Source organism: Hetaerina americana, unplaced genomic scaffold, assembly GCF_022747635.1.
Source record: "Hetaerina americana unplaced genomic scaffold, ioHetAmer1.1.p SCAF_7, whole genome shotgun sequence".
NCBI classification, from domain to species: Eukaryota; Metazoa; Arthropoda; class Insecta; order Odonata; family Calopterygidae; genus Hetaerina; species Hetaerina americana.
In genome coordinates, this window is record NW_027287316.1 from 19,296,248 (window position 1) to 19,314,379 (window position 18,132).

Sequence of the window (18,132 nt, forward strand, 5' to 3'; positions counted from 1 at the left end):
CTAAAAATATTCATCTTTTGGTTATGTGCTATTATTCTTCAAAGGATTAATATTTGGCATTTACCAGCTGTGGTATTTTTAATTACATTAGATTATGTTCAGTGATGATCTATATTCAGGCTAGTTTGCACATAGAGGTTGCTAAATTTTGCATCTACAAGCCAGTAGTTGAAATTCCTATGCAATTTTTAGTGTTCTTTGAACGTGGTAGCTTGCACATTTAAGAAATCTTCTTTTGGTGTCTGAAATGCCATTTATTCCAGTGTAAATTATGAATTTAATGTTAAATATATTTCATAAATCATTTTCAATGGATTTATTTTATTTGTGATAGATGTTTTCATGCAGAGTATATATTATCTTCTACATACAAATCAACTGATTGCAATAATTACCCTGAAGGTTGGTTTGATTGGTATAGACAGAGGTCTCTTTATAACAATTCTTATGCAATGTTTAATTCACAGATCAGGAAAGCGGGTGGGTAGTTCCTTTCTTTGTGTTACCTATCTGTAGTTTCTTAGGAAGCCTAGTAGGTACCCAAAAATGGCATTCCTTGGTTTATCTAGTCTCTTTAAATTGAACCTGGACCCTCTGGCTAGTAGTTGAGTGTTCTATACCACCATAAAAGAGTATTAATTCAGTAACTCCAGTTAGCTCAGCAACAGAAACCTCAGTTTCTTTCATTTAGGAAACCTCTCAGCCATTATCCTTCCTTGTAGGAACCATCAGACCCTAAAGTTACCAACCTTGATCCAAGAGTGGTGATCCATCAGATTCTCCCACATAAGGGTAAGGTTTACTTGTCCCTTGAACTAAGTGCCTCATTTAAAACTCCAGATGTTTCCCTCTATTATATATTGGTAACTACCCACCTCATTTTCATCAGCATGACTCCCCCATTCATGAAATTAAAAGTTTGGGTGCATCTTTACCTGAAACTTTGCAACCCCTCATCAAATGGATTTATTAGAGGAGGCAATGTAAAGCTGAGGTCATCTGCACCATTGTTGATAGATTCATGATTACATGGAGGTAGGGTTTTTGGGAAATGGGGAAAGGATTAGGAGAAACCCAACATTAGCTTACTCTTTAAGAGAAGGCACCTTGGGGATCAGAGTCAGACAATCCATCCAGAAGATAGGGTATAGGGTTCCAACCATTATTCCCCTTCAATAGCCCTGGTTGTTTGTGATGAATGACCTTTCAAAAAACGGTTTTAACTGTGTAAAGTGTGTGAATGGTATATAATAAACGAATTGAACCAAAGAGTTACATCTCCATGTGAATGTGTCAAGAAAAGTTCATCTGTAAGTAACTGAAATCGTTTCCTGTTAATATTTTCCCCCTGTCATTTCCGAGTCACTTTGTACCTTTTTCAAATAAGGCTCCACAATAAATGCTTCATATAATACTTTCCATTCACATCTTGTAATTTTACCTGTCTTCCAGATGGACTTAGATACTAGGTGATTAGGAATTGACTACAAATTATATAATACCTTTAAGTTACTTTTTAATCACCCTACCCTCTCACTTAATGCACTTTAACAATCCTTGGACTTCCTCCTCTCTCACCATCATTGCATTGCATTTGCACTTTGTCAAATTACATCCCACATGAACTATATACCTAAGCGCAAATATTTTGGTAAAATATAGAAAGAAGATTATCATGATGAATTCAATGAAATGAGAACACTTCGTTTAAAAGATAAGTACAAAATTAAGAATAATTAGTAAACTCCCATTTTAACTATCCTTCCGAATGAAAACAGAGGAACATAGGAGAAGTTTCCTTAATGGGATACTATTCCACTCCCACTTTGCGAGTCATCTGCTGGAGAAGGGATGTACAAGTGCCTTCATCTCTGATGTTCTACACCATGTTGAAAAAGGGAGTAAAATGGACATATTGGATGAGCTGGATATAAGAAAACAAGTGGAAAAAGGGCATATCCTTAGTGAAATTTTTTCAAAGATATTCTCCGCTGATGACAACCACTCTTATTTAAGAAAATGCCTTGTGACCCCCAACCTTGAACCTTCCTGACCACCTCCATTCTCCACGGACTTTCCCACTTGCTGTTGCCAATGCCTCCCTCAACCACCGCCACCAACTTCAACTAATTCCAGCCAACCCTTTACCTCCTTAACCCTTTCACCTTTTCACCTCTGCCATATGTAACTGACCTGTATGTGTAACTCTGTACCTGAGGATGATGCCAATACATCAAAACTAGTTGCACGGAAAAAAATTGAGTGGAAAGATGCATTGTTATTTTTACTTTATTCCCATTGTAAGCTCGATATTCTCCATTTGTTACTATACTACATCAAACATCATCTTTCTCATTGTTGTGATTCTGTGCTTGCTGAATGGGAAGGTTAGTATTCACTTCTGTAGTGTTTCTTCTTCATAAGTATCCACTTCAACTTCACGAAAATACCACAAAATAGAAGCATCTTTCATGTCTCTTTAAGGAGGTCTATATCAATCATCTTCGTCACCTCTTCATGAATCATTTTTCTTCTGGGTGTTTATGTCTGGTACCTGTAATTTGCCTCTATTCTTATTGCATTACAATTCATATAAGAGGGACTTCAGCTCTTACTGCTCTCTCAGGCTTATCAATGCTTGGTTTCCTTCTTGTCCTGATTTATGAATGGAACAGTCAAACTGCCTCAACTTACTCAAGGCTCTCTGATGGACTATTTATGTCATGAGAAAAGGTGAAGAATATTTCATGAGAAATGATTGTGATGACAATGAGAAGTCATTGTGTAAAATGCACCTTGAATCTGAGGGAAATAAATCATTATGGGTGTAGACGAGTCCATCATGTAGTCAGAAATAAGGCCGAAGAAATTGACTCTGTCAGCAAGACCTAATTTTTTATGTATTCAATAAGAGATCCCTCAACTATGATCAGTCAATGTGAAGTCTGTTGGAGGCTTTCATTTTTATCAGGTACACACATTTGCATGGAAGGCCTTTCCCTTCCCTGCTGGCAGTAACCCCACACAGCATCTAACTATTGCAATTTTGACTGATCTGACTTGAAAATTATCAGAAGCCTTTACATGGGTATCATCCTCATTTATTTTAATGGCTTTGTCCCCTATTTCCTACTCTCCAATTGCCATCCTTTTATTTGCTTTGTCTCCTTAACAACTCTCTGTCTCTGCTGTGTGAACTCTAGTTTGTTCCATACTGCAGGAGTTTTTCATCATGTCTTTGATTTATCTTGTGACCTACATATATATTGGACTTTTTTCACAGTTTCTTTACATTCTTCATTATTTTATGGATCATAAAAATGTGTGACTTGCTATCCAGACAACACAAATTCATCCATTGTTATACATCGTATAACCACTTTGGATATCTATGATATTTACTGGATATACAGGTTACGTACAATGCATATCCAAGTACACCTATTCAAGCAATGATATTTATGTACACTGCATATATAACCAAGCAACTTCTGATTTATTTTCCAGATTCTGTTTTAATTTGATTTAGAGTAATAATTGTGATGAAATTACTATGTCATTACCATACATACAAATCTCTTGGATTCATCTTTCAATGCTGTAAAAACTATAATCAGTAAAGAGCCATTTAAGGTCTGTTCATCTCATTAGTTAGGTCACTCTGTGAATACTTCTCTGTTGTCTCATTACTGCAAACTCCACATTCATACAATCAAATGTGTTCAAAGAAAATTTGAGCCCAAAATGGCATTCAAATTCAATTTTCACAAAGATTTTCATAACTATAATGAAATGTTACCTCTACTAATTCTTCTCTCCTTGAATAATTGTACAAAAATTAGTAACACAACTTTTCTTAATAAATTACTGCATAACTAGATTGATTCCCTAGAACTCCTCAGTGGAATATCTTTCAGAGTACTTTCACATAACACAGGGTATAAAGTACTCTTTGGCATTAGATATCATGCACAATATTGCACTTACTACTTGCCAATAAACCAGAAAATGACAGATGGCAACAGTTGTGATTTTATTAACCGTATTCTCTATCTTACCCATATCCCTTGAAAAATTATATTAAAAATACCTGACGAATGTTAAATTGCTAATTATTGCTGTGTTGATATCTGTGCATGTCAATAAGTTGTTCCTAATGCCAATTGCATAAATTTTCTTGACCAATGCCACAAGGTCTATTTAATGACTACAACTAACATCATTTTATATCATCATCTGGCCTGTAGTAAATACTTTATTTCTTATGTTATGTTTCCATTTTTTAATTTGGAATATTATTTGATGTTGATATTTTCTCAACATTAATTAATCTAACTGTGTATGTATGTATACCTGTGTACTATCTGAAAATGTCTTTCATGTATTGTGAATCAATATTCTTCTTGATATGTACTTACCTCCTCTACTACATGCTCCTTCCCTTGGTAATCCATCTGGAGACCCTCTCCCTCCTCTCCAGGCTCTTGTGTTTGTAATAATGGAGAACCCACGTTGTGACTTGTAATTCTATTTTTTTCGGTTTAGGCAGATTCTATCTTTGACAGCTTCCTTGATACTATTTATATTTAGTTATACTATTGACTGTATACTTGAAATTATTTATACTTGATATTTAGTTTTTCACCATGCACGGCACCACAAGCTGAAGGAGAGATTATGGTACTTTGGGCAATTAAAGATTCATTGTCATCCCTGAAGCCATTTCCTTACATGTTAAATATTTGGATTATCTTCCATTTGAAGTAGTCATTTTTTAGTACAAAAAGTGGCTTTTCCCCTCAGGGCTACCATTGATAGAAAATCCTCATCTCTTGCTCCTGAAAGGGGTATCCAAGGGGATATAGCTCATATCATTGTTACATCCATGATATTATCGTATTTTCTTGGGATAATAATTGAGGTAGTTTCTTATTGCCTTCCTCAATAGTCTTTATGATGTGACCCCATCATTCAAATCACCAACTCACTCAGGATCAGATGCTGTGTGGACTAGCTTCGGTCGGGCTCCCACCCATTAACTTATCCAACATAGATGATCCTGCCAGGAGCAATTATCATCACTCCAGCAAGCACAGTTTTAGAATCATCAGTGAGCACATGCCCTCCACTACATCATGGTCGTATATTGTGGGGAGGGATAGGTCAGATGAGCAAAAGTAAATAAACGATAATTTTAAGGACATCGTTACAATAATGGCATTGAAGTGATAAAATTAGTCGAATAAATGCCCTTAAATTAATGTTTATGGCGTATTTCAGTACAAACTTAACGTATCATATGAGAAAATGAACGTCAAATACAAATTTAAAAAACGCTTTTACATGTTTTTTGACGACATTGATTAAATTGCTTTAATTTTCGATTTGACTAATAATCCTTGGTAGAAAATAATGACAATACCAAACACCGTTTAAAATTTACAAAGCAACTGTTGTAGGGTATTGTGATTTTTCGGAAGTTCCTAAAGGCCTCTGCTCGGGGCAAAACTGGAATACAAATTTTTTGCCAAAATAGAAATGTTGCATCATCATAGCATCCCCACAGGATGTAGGGATGCTATGATTTGAATATGGGCGGTGGAACGTTGCGTTTTTATGGTAAACATAACTTGGACTTCATTTCTTTACGTAAAGTATCGAGATTGTATTGTCTTTTTTCTGCGGTAATTTGGCAGTTTTTGGATTGTTTCTACTTCCGTATTCAACGGACTTTGATTAAACAAGTTAAATGTTTATCACTATTTTCAATTCTATACACGGGAGGCGTTACTAATGGTAAGCGGCGGACGTTTAAAAATAGCTTGAACCAATCATATCAAAGCGTCCCAACAAAATGAATTACATTGGTTAGAACAACGGTAACGAAGATGTTAACCATAACTAATGTGATATCCTGCTGAATTTCTAGTTAAAGAATTGCTGTATCAGCATAAAGTAGAATCATATTCCTTCCACGGATTGGTCATACTCATTTGGATACTATCGCCGTAGCAACCAACAGGTGGGTAGAATCCAATAAAAGAAACGGAAAATTTTATATTTTATCAATGAGATGAGGGAGTCAATTTTTTCTCGGTAAATAATGTGCGAATTAGTTAATATATTTTCTAAAATACATTAGCTACGCTATTTGATTATGGCTGAAATTGAGATCTTGTTTAGTGTCATAACCACAGTATCATTTTGTTTGTTACGACTCATATTAAATTTCCTCGATCCTTCACGTAAAAATTTCTCTTCGTTTTTAATTTTTGGAAGGTTCTCTCAAGCATCTATTGCAAGTTTCTGGTGATCATGTGTCTTAATAGGTTACCTACGTAGGTATCATAAATTGAATACATAAGTATTTGCACTAGATTATTTTCATGTCAATTGGTCGCTCAGACCTTGAACAAGATACATAGTGTTTGTATTTTGTGATGAGTTTGATTTTAAAATGCACATATATCTCATTATTTGTATGCATTTTTCACCTTTTTCCACAAACAGGTGTTTAGAAATATTGTTTACTTTTCATTGATCCAGAATGGAAAATAGTGGAAGACAAATTACTTCAAAGTAACTAACATGAAAAACGGGATGAAAGCAGTTTAGTAATGGTCACTTGATGATGAATGATTTATGCATCATAATAGTTGAAAATGAAATACTAAGTAATTTGGTATTTCACATCAATTTTTTAAGGTAATCTACCCGTTAAGGTAGGTTTGGATAGACTACAGCATCCTAGTCTACAACAAGATCTTCTTCATCTCTGTGTACTTCCTTCCTCCATTCATCCCATCTAACATCCCTATCCTATTCCCACCCTTTCCTCGTTAGCCTAACAATATCCCATCTATTACAGTTTTCAACGTCCCATTGCCGATCATTATGCTTTTCATACCTTTTTCCTGCCTCCTTATGATTTCTCCCAACCATCCCCTCTCCTCGTCCACCATACCAAGCACCTCTTCGTTTGTTTTCCTTCCCATCCATTTTACCTTCTCCATCCTTCCCCGAACCCACATTTCGAAGGCCTCGAATCGCTTTTGTCTAATATCCTGTTTCAGTAACCATGTTTTGGCACTGTACATAACTACACTCCATATCAAAGTTTTGACGAGCCTTTTCTTAGCATCATTACTTAACTTCCCTGTCATGCCCACCTCCTTGTGAAAGACTTTGCCTAGCATAATTATTCACCTTACATCCCTACTACTTTGACGGTATTGGTCCTAAACACTTCCGAAACATGCAAACTGCTCTACCTGCTCCAGTTTTTGCCCTCCTATGTTAATGTTTGGCTTAGCCTTTTTCTTTCTAGAAAATCGCATAACCTTTGTTTTATTAATATTGATTCTCATCCCATACCTGTCACACTGAATTTCCAATGCACCCAGCAATGCTTGCAACCCCTTGGCTGACTGACAAACTAAAGCTTGGTCGTCAGCAAACCTAACAGATTTTACGTATTCCCCTCAGACTTTCATTCCTACCTCCAGCTCTTCCCATGCCTCTTTAATCATTTCCTCTACATACAGGTTGAACAGCAACGGTGATAATGTGCAACCCTGCATTATACCTCTTCCTAACACTGCCCATCCAGACACCCGGTTCCCCACTTGCACATGAGAAGTCTGAGAGATGTACAGGTTGCAGATTAGCCTCCTGTCCCTCCAATCTATCGATATTTTCTGCAAAATGCTCAAGTGTTGGTGATGACTAACCCCTGTCTCCTGCAGAACTCAACTGCTTTTTCCCCGCGGTCATTCCTCGTGCCTAAACCGTAGTCCCCCACCTCATCACCATCTCTTCCTTCGCCTACCGTAGCATTCCAATCCCCCATCACTATCAAATGTTTCCCTGCAGGAACACACGCGATTATGTCCTCTAACTGATCGTATATCCTATCGACCTCTTCTTCCTTATGGTTGCTCGGTGGCATGTATACCTGAATAATAACTAAGTTTGTCGGTTCTGCTTTTATCTCTACTAGTAGTATTCTATCTGTTACCTGCTCTATGTTGACTACGCTTCTTCCTACCTCTTTATTTAATACTATGGCAACCCCTTTTTGGCTCTCGTTCCCGCCGCTATATATTATTCTATAATTATCGTTCCAGTAATCCCCACTATCCTTCCATCTCACCTCGCATAGACCTAAAATATCTATATTTCCCCTTTCCATCTCTTGCTTAACATTCTCCAATTTCCCTGTCCTCATCATTGCCCTAAAATTCCACGTTCCTATTCTAACTAATGTGGTCTCCTTCTCCTGCGTCTTCTGTCCTGCTGTTGCTGGTTTTCCCTTGCAAGGGTTTCATGGGATGACGACCACGGAAGCCTTGCCTCCCCCACTGCCGGGCACGACACACAGCCAGTTGGGCCGAGCCCCTTAGTTGCCAGGACTCAAAATCTCTATATTTTCCATCATATTTATCTTGGGAATGATAATTGAGGTGGTTTCCCGTTGCTTTCCTCAATAGTGTTTTTAACGTGACACCATCACTTACTGGCGTCCCCACTGAGCTCAGATGCCTTTGCGGCTGCCTCTCTGAGGAACAGATGCTGCATGGACTACCTTTCGTCTTGCTCCTAACCTTCGACCTATCTGGCATGGGTGACCCTACCAGGAGCAATTATTATTACTCCCGCCAGCACAGCTCTAGGGGTCATCGGAACGCACAAGCCCTTCCACCACGTCAAGGTTGTAGTCCAGGGGAGGGTATATTAAACTATTAAGGTTGAAATTGGCATATAGTATATTCTCTGTCTAATAGTTTGAATTAGAGTATATCCCTTATTGTAAGATCTGGTGCACTCCTGGTATATTGGCTTGATGAAATTTTCTTGGGACTTCCAATTGGGTCAGGGGTTCCATATTGGCTGATGTTTCAATGCTCGGCTCGTGTATCATCATCAGAGTAGATGAGTGTCACTCTGTATTTGGCCGTCTTATGTTCATGAGCTTAAGGGTCAGGTGACTCGTGATTGGTCCAAAGAGGAGGAGCCTCTTGATTGGTCGTCATGGCATTGTCTTTTGTGGTCATGAGACATGGTGCACTGATGTTCATCTTCCCATCTTCCTTTCTGAGACAAGGCCAATGTAAGCTTGTCCCGTGACCCCACAGACTCCATCATGAGGAAGACTGAGGTGCTCATCAAGAAGACTGGTATTCCTGCCTAAACCACCATAAACTTGACTCAACAAGCCCCCCCCCCTCGAGATTATAGTCTTACCCAATATCCACAAAATCTGTGCACAACTGTGACCAATTGTGAGTGCCATCAGCTCTGTGACCTACAGCTAAGCAAAGCACCTCACCAGTATTCTGGCACCACATGCAGGTTGCTAGGAGGACCACCACAGGAACTCTGCAGATTTTGTAAAAATCCTGGGTGGAATCGATCTAGAAGAAAGGGATATTTTAAAGGATGATAGAGTGAATTGGGAAAAACTAATGAGTATATTGAAGAAAATAGGAATAGATTGGAGGGAAAGGAGGCTAATCCGCAACCTGTACATGTCTCAGACTGCTCAGGTGCGAGTGGGGAATAGGGAATCCGGATGGGCAGTGTTAGGAAGGGGTGGAAGGCAGGGTTGCCCATTATCACCGTTGCTGTTCAACCTGTATGCAGAGGAAATGATCAAAGAGGCATGGGAAAAACTGGAGGTAGGAATGAAAGTGGGCTGGGAATTCGTAATATCAGTTACGTTTGCTGATGACCAAGCTTTAGTTTGTCAGTCAGCCAAGGGGTTGCAAGCATTGCTGAGTGAATTGGAAATTCAGTGTGACAGGTATGGGATGAGAATCAATATTAATAAAACAAAGGTTATGTGATTTTCTAGAAAGAAAAAGGTTAAGCTAACATTAAAAAAGGAGGGCAAACACTAGAGCAGGTAGAACAGTTTACGTATCTCGGAAGTGTTTTCGACCAACACGGTCAAAGTAGTAGGGACGTATGGAGAAGAATTGCACTAGGCAAAGAGGCTTTCACAAGGAGGATGGAGTTGTTAACAGGAACGTTGAGTAAGGATGTTAAGAAAAGACTCGTAAAAACTTTGATATGGAGCGTAGCTATGTACGGTGCGGAAACGTGGTCATTGAAGCAGGAGGATAGACGTAGACTGGAGGCTTTTGGAATGTGGGCGTGGAGAAGAATGGAGAAGGTGAAATAGACCAAGAAGAAAACGAATGAGGAAGTACTTGGTATGGTGGGCGAAGAGAGGGGTTTGTTGGGAGAAATCCTGTGGAGGCAGGAAAAGTGGATGAAGGCGGTATTGACCGGCAGTGGGATGTTGAAGACTGTAATAGAGGGGATAATGTTAGGCAAACGAGGAAAGGGAAGGAACAGGATAGGGATGTTGGACGGGATGAAGGGAGGAAGAAAGTATTCAGAGATGAAGATGGAACTGATGTAGAGAAGGATACTGGATTTTGTATTTTGTTAGGAGTCACAAAATATTTATTTAGTAGCTGTGTCCATCGAAAAACCTACCTTAACCAGTAGATTACCTAATACTAATAAATAAAATCCTCCTCTTAAAATTTGGGATACAATGCAAATTCATTTAAGTTAGCGGCCACTTATACAATCAAATGTTCACATAATGAAACGAGTAGTAAATTGAGGACAATCTACAATAAGTAGTATTCAAATTTGCTTTAACCCTAATGGTGTGGCTATAGATGTGAGATCTTAATTGCTAATATTCTAGATTAACTTCCACATGAATCAGAGCCTTTAAGATATATATGTTAACTAAACATGGTCATGATTCAAAACCTAATAAAAAAATGCCTACAGGAATCACATGGTGATATATGAGCAGGGGAGCAAATAGCTCTCATACATGGTAGCAGGATTTGTTTAACATATGGGGAATGACCCCATAACTCAAAAGAATAATTCAAATGATATTGAAAGATGGCATATTTAATCAATACTCATTTTAAATGAGAAAGTTGAGTTTTCTTACTATATGAACAGCTTTACTCCGTTTATGCAGATCTGACTGATATAGGTCTCCCAGTTAAGTTTTGTATCAACATAAATTCCTAGTATTTAGCAGTTTCTTATTCGATTATTATTTACTTAAGACTTATTAAAATATGCTGGATTTTTTCAGCATTAAAATATATACGATTAATATCAAATTATTCCTTAGGCTGTCTTAGGCTAGAAGTACCTTCGCATCTTCTGGAAGTTGACATTTTTGTGCAAAGTTAGTGTCATCAACATATAAAACGGAGTTAGATTTAATATTACAGGGCATTATTTGCATGTCCCTCCTGTCCTGCCCCTGAGTTACTTCACCCCTGGCATCCTACACTTTATTGAAAAAGGGAATAAATTGGACCTATTGGAAGAGCTGGAGATAAGGAAACAAGTGGAAAAAGGGCATATCCATAGTGACATTGTTTTTCAAAGATATTCCTCACTGATGACAACCTCTCTCATTGAAGAAATGCCTTGTGACCCCCGACTGTGAATCTTTTTGACCACCTCCATTCTCCATGGACCTTACCCTCCCCACTCGTCACCACCCACCACCCCTCAACCACCTCCATCAGCTTCAACCAATTCCAGCCACCCCTTTCCCCTCCTCACCTAAATCGCATGTACATATATAACCAACCTGTGTATGTAACTTTATACCTGATGATGAAGCCGATGCATTGAAACTAGTTGTACCGAAAAAAATTTAGTGGATTTCCACAAATTTAAACCTGAAAACATCGAATATATAATTCACCTTGACCTGGAGTTGAACCTGGATCCCTTGATGTCTGATCAAGTGCTTTAGCCCATTGAGGTACCAAGGCATCCGCTTAAAGGGATAAGGGCTTTAAAGGAATAAGATGTTACAATAAAATATCACGGCCACTGTTTCACAGGTTGTTGTAAGTGTGCACGTTGTACCACAGTCCATGAGGTTAAAGCTAACTGAATGATTTTCGTTCTTTGAAATTGTTGCATTAAAACAGAATTCAGAAACTAGAGTGACTGGAACAGTTTGCCTACTTCAAAAATGTTCGGAAATGACGAGCATTCCTTGCCCTTCAATGTAAAATTTGATCTTCCTTAAGCTCTGCATGGAGTTCCACAGGATGAAGTGATAATTCACCATTCATTGTATGTCTTCCAGATTGTAGAGCTGAAAGGGGGGATTGTTTTGGCCCATTTGTATCATGACTGCCCCCATCTCAGCAGCTAATCTGCATTCTCCTCCCTGGGAATACCTTTCTGGACAGGACCTCAATGCATTGGGCAGGAAAGAACTGCAAAAAGTATGATTTTTTTCTTTTTTTCCTAACATGCCTATTTTTTCCTAACCCCAACCTTGCTTGCCCAATTTTCTCCCCTCAATCAAAGTCTTCAACATCCCATCACTAATCAAAATATTTTACATCCACCTTTCTTACGTCCTTTGTGTTTCTCTAAAAAATGTCCCTTCTCCTAAAGCATGCTTAGGGCTTGTTTTTCCTTTTTGCTCATTTTACCTTTTCTATCCTTCTGTTTCCACACTCAAAAGCCTCAAGCCTAGCTTATCATTTTGATTCAATGACCCAGTTTCCATGCCATGCAACATCATGTTCCAAATCATAGTTTTCATTAATCTTTTCTAAGCATCTTTACTCTGTCCCTGTATTGAGAGAGGAAAATTTTCAATACCATGAACCAAATGAAGAAGATTTTGAATGGCTTATGTATTCTGAATATCATGGTCCAAAACACTCCCAAAGTAGGCAAAATGTTCTGTACGCTCTATTTTTCATCACCTAACTATAACATATAACCTAGCCATCCTATTTCTCACAACCATTGAAAATTAGACAACCAGTATCATGACATGCCACGAAAGATAGGAGGACTTCAGACAGCCATTATTTGGATCAAAATGCCAACGATTGACTCCGTACATTCTTGTAATTTACACAATAAAGCAATATGTGAGTTTTATTCACTTAATTTTTAAATATTAATTTTAAATCGTGACTAAAAAACCACATATATATACACTTGTAACAGTCAATTTTATTTAAATGATGATCTGATGAATTCTTAACTGTACAATTTACTAATTTAATGGTTAATCCAACATAAACAGCACCTAGCATTTATCAATGTATTAATTCAGCAAAAGATATGATAAAAAATAGCATAAGAAGAAAGAATGAAACACTTTGCATGTCCACAGGAAATTTTCCTGTGGAAACGCAAAGCCTTTCATTCTTTCTTCATGTGTTACAAAAGGATTTCCACCAATTATTGGCCTCAACCATCTCTCAAAAAAAATGGTAAAAAATGTTATCAGAACACCTCACTAGAGGTTCCCAAACTTTTTGGTTTGTGCCTCCTAGGAAAATTGAAAAATTCTGTCTTTTTCTTCTACTTCGTGAGGTGGACTCAATGCTCCAATATGTGTTTTTATGTAATTTTTTTGTAATGTGTTGTATGGTAGTCCAGTGGGTGGAAAGTTGGATTACTGCTCCAAGATCCAGGATCGATTCCGGGTGACGCCTATGGGCAAAATCGACTTTACTCAGGCTATGTGATTTTTCAGGTTCCATATCTTCCCGGGGAACCATTATTGGTGACACAGGAAAGGAACCGACCCCTCTACCCTGATGAGTGAATTTCATGCACCATTGGGCACAGTAACAGGTGAGTTCCACATCTGACATTTCAAACCAACCTTCTTTGGGTTGATTACTGTAGTTTGATAGTGTTAATAATCATTAAGGTATACTACTTTGTAAATAAATTGTGGTATTAAATGTTTCACCTTGTCGATTGGTATAGGATTATGTATTTACACACACACATACATACATACATACATATATATATATATATATATATATATATATATATATATATATATATATATATATATATATATATATATATATACATTTATATATTTTTGTCAGCTATCGAGAGAATCGTCTTAAGCCTGTCCAGACTGAGTCAATTAAATGATTTCGCCAATAAATTAAAAATAAATAAAAATTTGGCCAATAAATGAAGGACGGCTTATAAATCCGGAACATTCAGGCGATCCAATGGCATTTTGTTGCCTGGTATTTTCCGGACTCTCAGTGACAGAGGAATAAAAAATTAAGGATAAATTCCAGAAAACTGGGGCACCAGGATAAATTTTCGCCTGCCTATAAGGAGGTCTTGAGGGATGAGGGGATGCATATTGGGGAATGTATTTCAACACTGCAGGGTTTGCAGTGACTTTGCCCTCAACCGGTAGAACTTCGTGGAGGTTGGATTCTCCCCGCAGGGGGGTGTGGAGAGGAGGACGTGCCTGACCATATCTTTCGACAGGATTTTTTTTCCCAAACGTCTCGATCCGATTCTCGTTTACCGTCTGGGGAAAGGGAGGCCTTCCCATGCCAGACGCGGCGTAGTGTAAGAGAGAGAGAGACACGAATTATGAAATGCCGAAAAAGTCAACAGACAAAAGCCGCCAGCGCGACGGCCGAATTTCACGCCAGCGCCTACCCGCCTGTTGCTAGGCAAGCGGACGACCTCCTTGAGGCTCGCCCGCCGTGGACCCATCTGTAAGCTATAAGGCGCCGCCGAAACATCCTGCCCTCCTTCCTAGATCACCTCCCGGCATTCCCAAATCAAACGCCGCCATTCCCCTCCCTCATCCCACGTCCTCCCCCCAACCACACCGATTCTTTCCTTCCCCGCCCAGCCTCTTTTTTTTGACGAAACCGTCGCTGTTTGGGATACATCCGGATTTTTTTCTTTTAGCCTGCAGCCTTTCTCATTCCCCAAAGCATAATTTCACACGAGAAAGGAAGAGATGCATTGTCATTTCAAGCTTCAATCACGGAAGTTTTCGTCCGATAGGCATCGGATGAAGTTGTTCCTGTTTGTCGTTCATTTCTTCGACCTCTTTAATAGCAATGCACCTACTATCAATCCAACTACATTGCACCCTACAAGCCATCACTAGGGTGTGTAGCAGTGGGTGATTACGAACCAGGCGTGCATCATCAACAATTAAAATTTTCTTGATTTTTAGCTACAATAGATGTTTGTGAAAAATTTCAAATAATGGAGGTCATCATGACTACAGGTTCATGCTCGATGGTATCTAAGTGGGAAATACTTCTCTACGCATACGAGAGCAGCTGTTAGTGACGAGGAAAGCAATAACTATAGCTTTCTGAGATAATGACAGCATAATAAACTACTTAGAATGAAAATAAATGAAGAAGATTTGGTGTTTGATCGGACCCCGAGGAGTCATTAGGGTTAATGCTTTGCAGCAAACGTTCTCTTCTATTGTGTGGCATTTCGATTTTGGGCAGAAATGATTTGGTAAGCTATCGGAGACTTCAGTGAGACATTGGTGAAGACGCTTGAAATAAGGATTTAATAAGGTGGCCTTTCCAAACTGCTGGTTACCCTTTCGTCTTTATCGTTCTTGATTGATATAACCGTAGACTTATTTCCCTGAACTTATCTGACATACGACCAAAATGCTTCCAGATTCTCCTTCAAATTTAAGTTATTTTTTTCCTTTTAATTCGCTTAACACTTTCCGAAATTCCTTCTTGACATTCGCTCTAGATATTTTATAATCGTAAGTGATCTCATACCGTTTGTCGCCAGAGAAATCGTTCCTAATATTTTTGATCTTGGCGTAACATAGCCTTTGACGTCTTAGTGATTTTCCAACTTCTGTATTGTAGCATCTAGGTTCCGTGATATATTTTATTAATTTATTTGGAATGAACCTGTTGAGCGCCTGATGTCAAGGAAATGATTCCACACATCATCAGTATTTCGATATTTACTCTGTATCTTAATATTTAAAAATAAATTTTGTAACACGCTCTCATCATACCTGTAGTTCCTGTTTTTACATGAATAAACGTTTATTTTAAGCTTCTTATTTCTGACCCTATACTGGTAAAACCTTTACGTTAATTTACTATTCTATGGGCGCTAGTTCTTAACCGTGACCTGAACGAAACCAAGAACGTCAGTGTAATGAAATTAAATTGCCAACTAGATGTATAATGATGCATTACTACGTGACTCGGCAGCTAGGTCTCATAGAGGTTGAAAAATTAAGATGCATCTAATTTTCCGGGTCTACTCTACCCTTAAATACCACATTGCAATTAACCGTTTTCTAGCTCCGCACACTTTGTATTTCCCTTCATTTTGCAAAACTAACCATTCCTTTCCTCCCTGTACCTTTCATACCCAAATTATTTCCTCTATATTAGTCCTCAACATTCCATTGCTTCTCAATGCCTCCAGTCTCTTCGGATTTCAGTGGTCCATGTATCAACCGGTGCATTGTATGGCCACTGATATTATTTCGCGGTATGTTTACGTATCATTCCTAAATTGTTTTTATATTGATTTATACGTACCTATATATGACCTCATTACGTGTAAATTACCAAATTATGCGTCCAACAACTTTGAAATGGATCAACATCTTTCGTGCAGGCGGTTCTTCGCTATGTGTTTTGGAGTTTGAAAAGAAATTGGTCATCATATGACGACAACTCGAGTCGTCAGTATTCCATTTGCATGATCAATCCAAGGCGAGCGGAGGTCTGCCATGTCGTTTTCAGTGTGCATTGTCGTTGTTGAGCAATATAGGTACTCAGTATGTAGTTGTGTTGCTGATTTGAAATGTAATAACATGCGGCGTCAAATTGCCTGCTATTTCATAGATTAAAAGAGCTACTGAGTGAAAAAAATATTGCGTAGAAACGAGTACTATATAACGCAATTGCTGAGTAGCAACGGCAACACATGACTTTCTTACTTTTATTGATAATTACCATATAATGACCACCTAACGACCTTAATATCGTTATTTCTTTGTGTTTTTTTCAGTTGACAAGATATTACCCTAATATTTATGAGGCCTAAAATAAAAAAAAACAGCTATTAAGGAAAAAGGGGGCGTTTTAATTGAATAAAATAATTTTTGACAATTATAGCTTCTGCTGTTATTTGGAATTAAATACTTTCCAAGAAAGTGATAATTTAGGAATTATTCTCATGCGCAACTCTCCACTTGACGAAATCTTTAATATCGAAACATTTTAGGAATAAAAATTAATTCAATTTCTGCAATTCTCCGCACAACCATGATTTATGAGCGATCTGATGATTTTGATCTGCAATGAAACCATAGTAGTTGAGGATAAAATATAATTTCGGTCATTGCAATGGTTTCCTTTAAATTTGTGAGTGATACTGTTATCATTTATTTTATTTTTTAACTTGTTGGACATATATGTGGCTGTATTAACCACGTGTTCCTGATAATCCTCCAGTGAGGGGTACTAGACCGGTGTCTCGTGGTAATTTTTTCGTAAATTTTCATTTGAGAGGTGTTGACATTCTCCGATAGGTAGAGTGCGCATGCCACTGACAGTATTCTGGGAAGCATGAGCTTTTAAAGGGCCAAACTCCCGGATTATAAAAATACACACATAAGTTCCCAGCTGTTATCAGCTGTTTTCTCGAAAATATATCTCGAATCAGAAGAACATACATTTTTGTAGCCCGAGATCTATTAATACTCATTCCAGTTGGTCTCCTCATTTATCAGTCCAACAACCTTCTTGTCTCCCATTATCAGATTTGTGGACTCCATTTATGGTTTATATTTCCTTGAACTCTTTCCTTCCGGACAGGTACGTTATCTGTGAGTAGTTTTCTTCTCATTCCTTATTTAGCTAACCTATTGTTTGGGATAGTACACCACGAGTATTGTTACGGCGTACGGAACGAGTCGAGGAATTTTGCGAATTTGAACCTTGACATTTGTGGTTCGGAAGTTCACTCATGGATATTTTTCTCGGTTCCTCATCAGCAGTTATAAACATGAAATTTTAATGTAGTTCATGGTTTCATGTCTTAGCTTATCAAAGTTTCTGTACTAGCGCTTATTGATTGGCTTCACCCTATGCTTTCTTATTCTATCGGCGTGGTGGTGCCTAGAAATTATGGTGACCACACAATCTACAAGCCCTAAAATTCGGCGACTTTACTACTGATTTTTTATTGAAGTATTTGTAAAAACGGTATTTTCAGTTGAACTATAGTGCATATAATGAATAT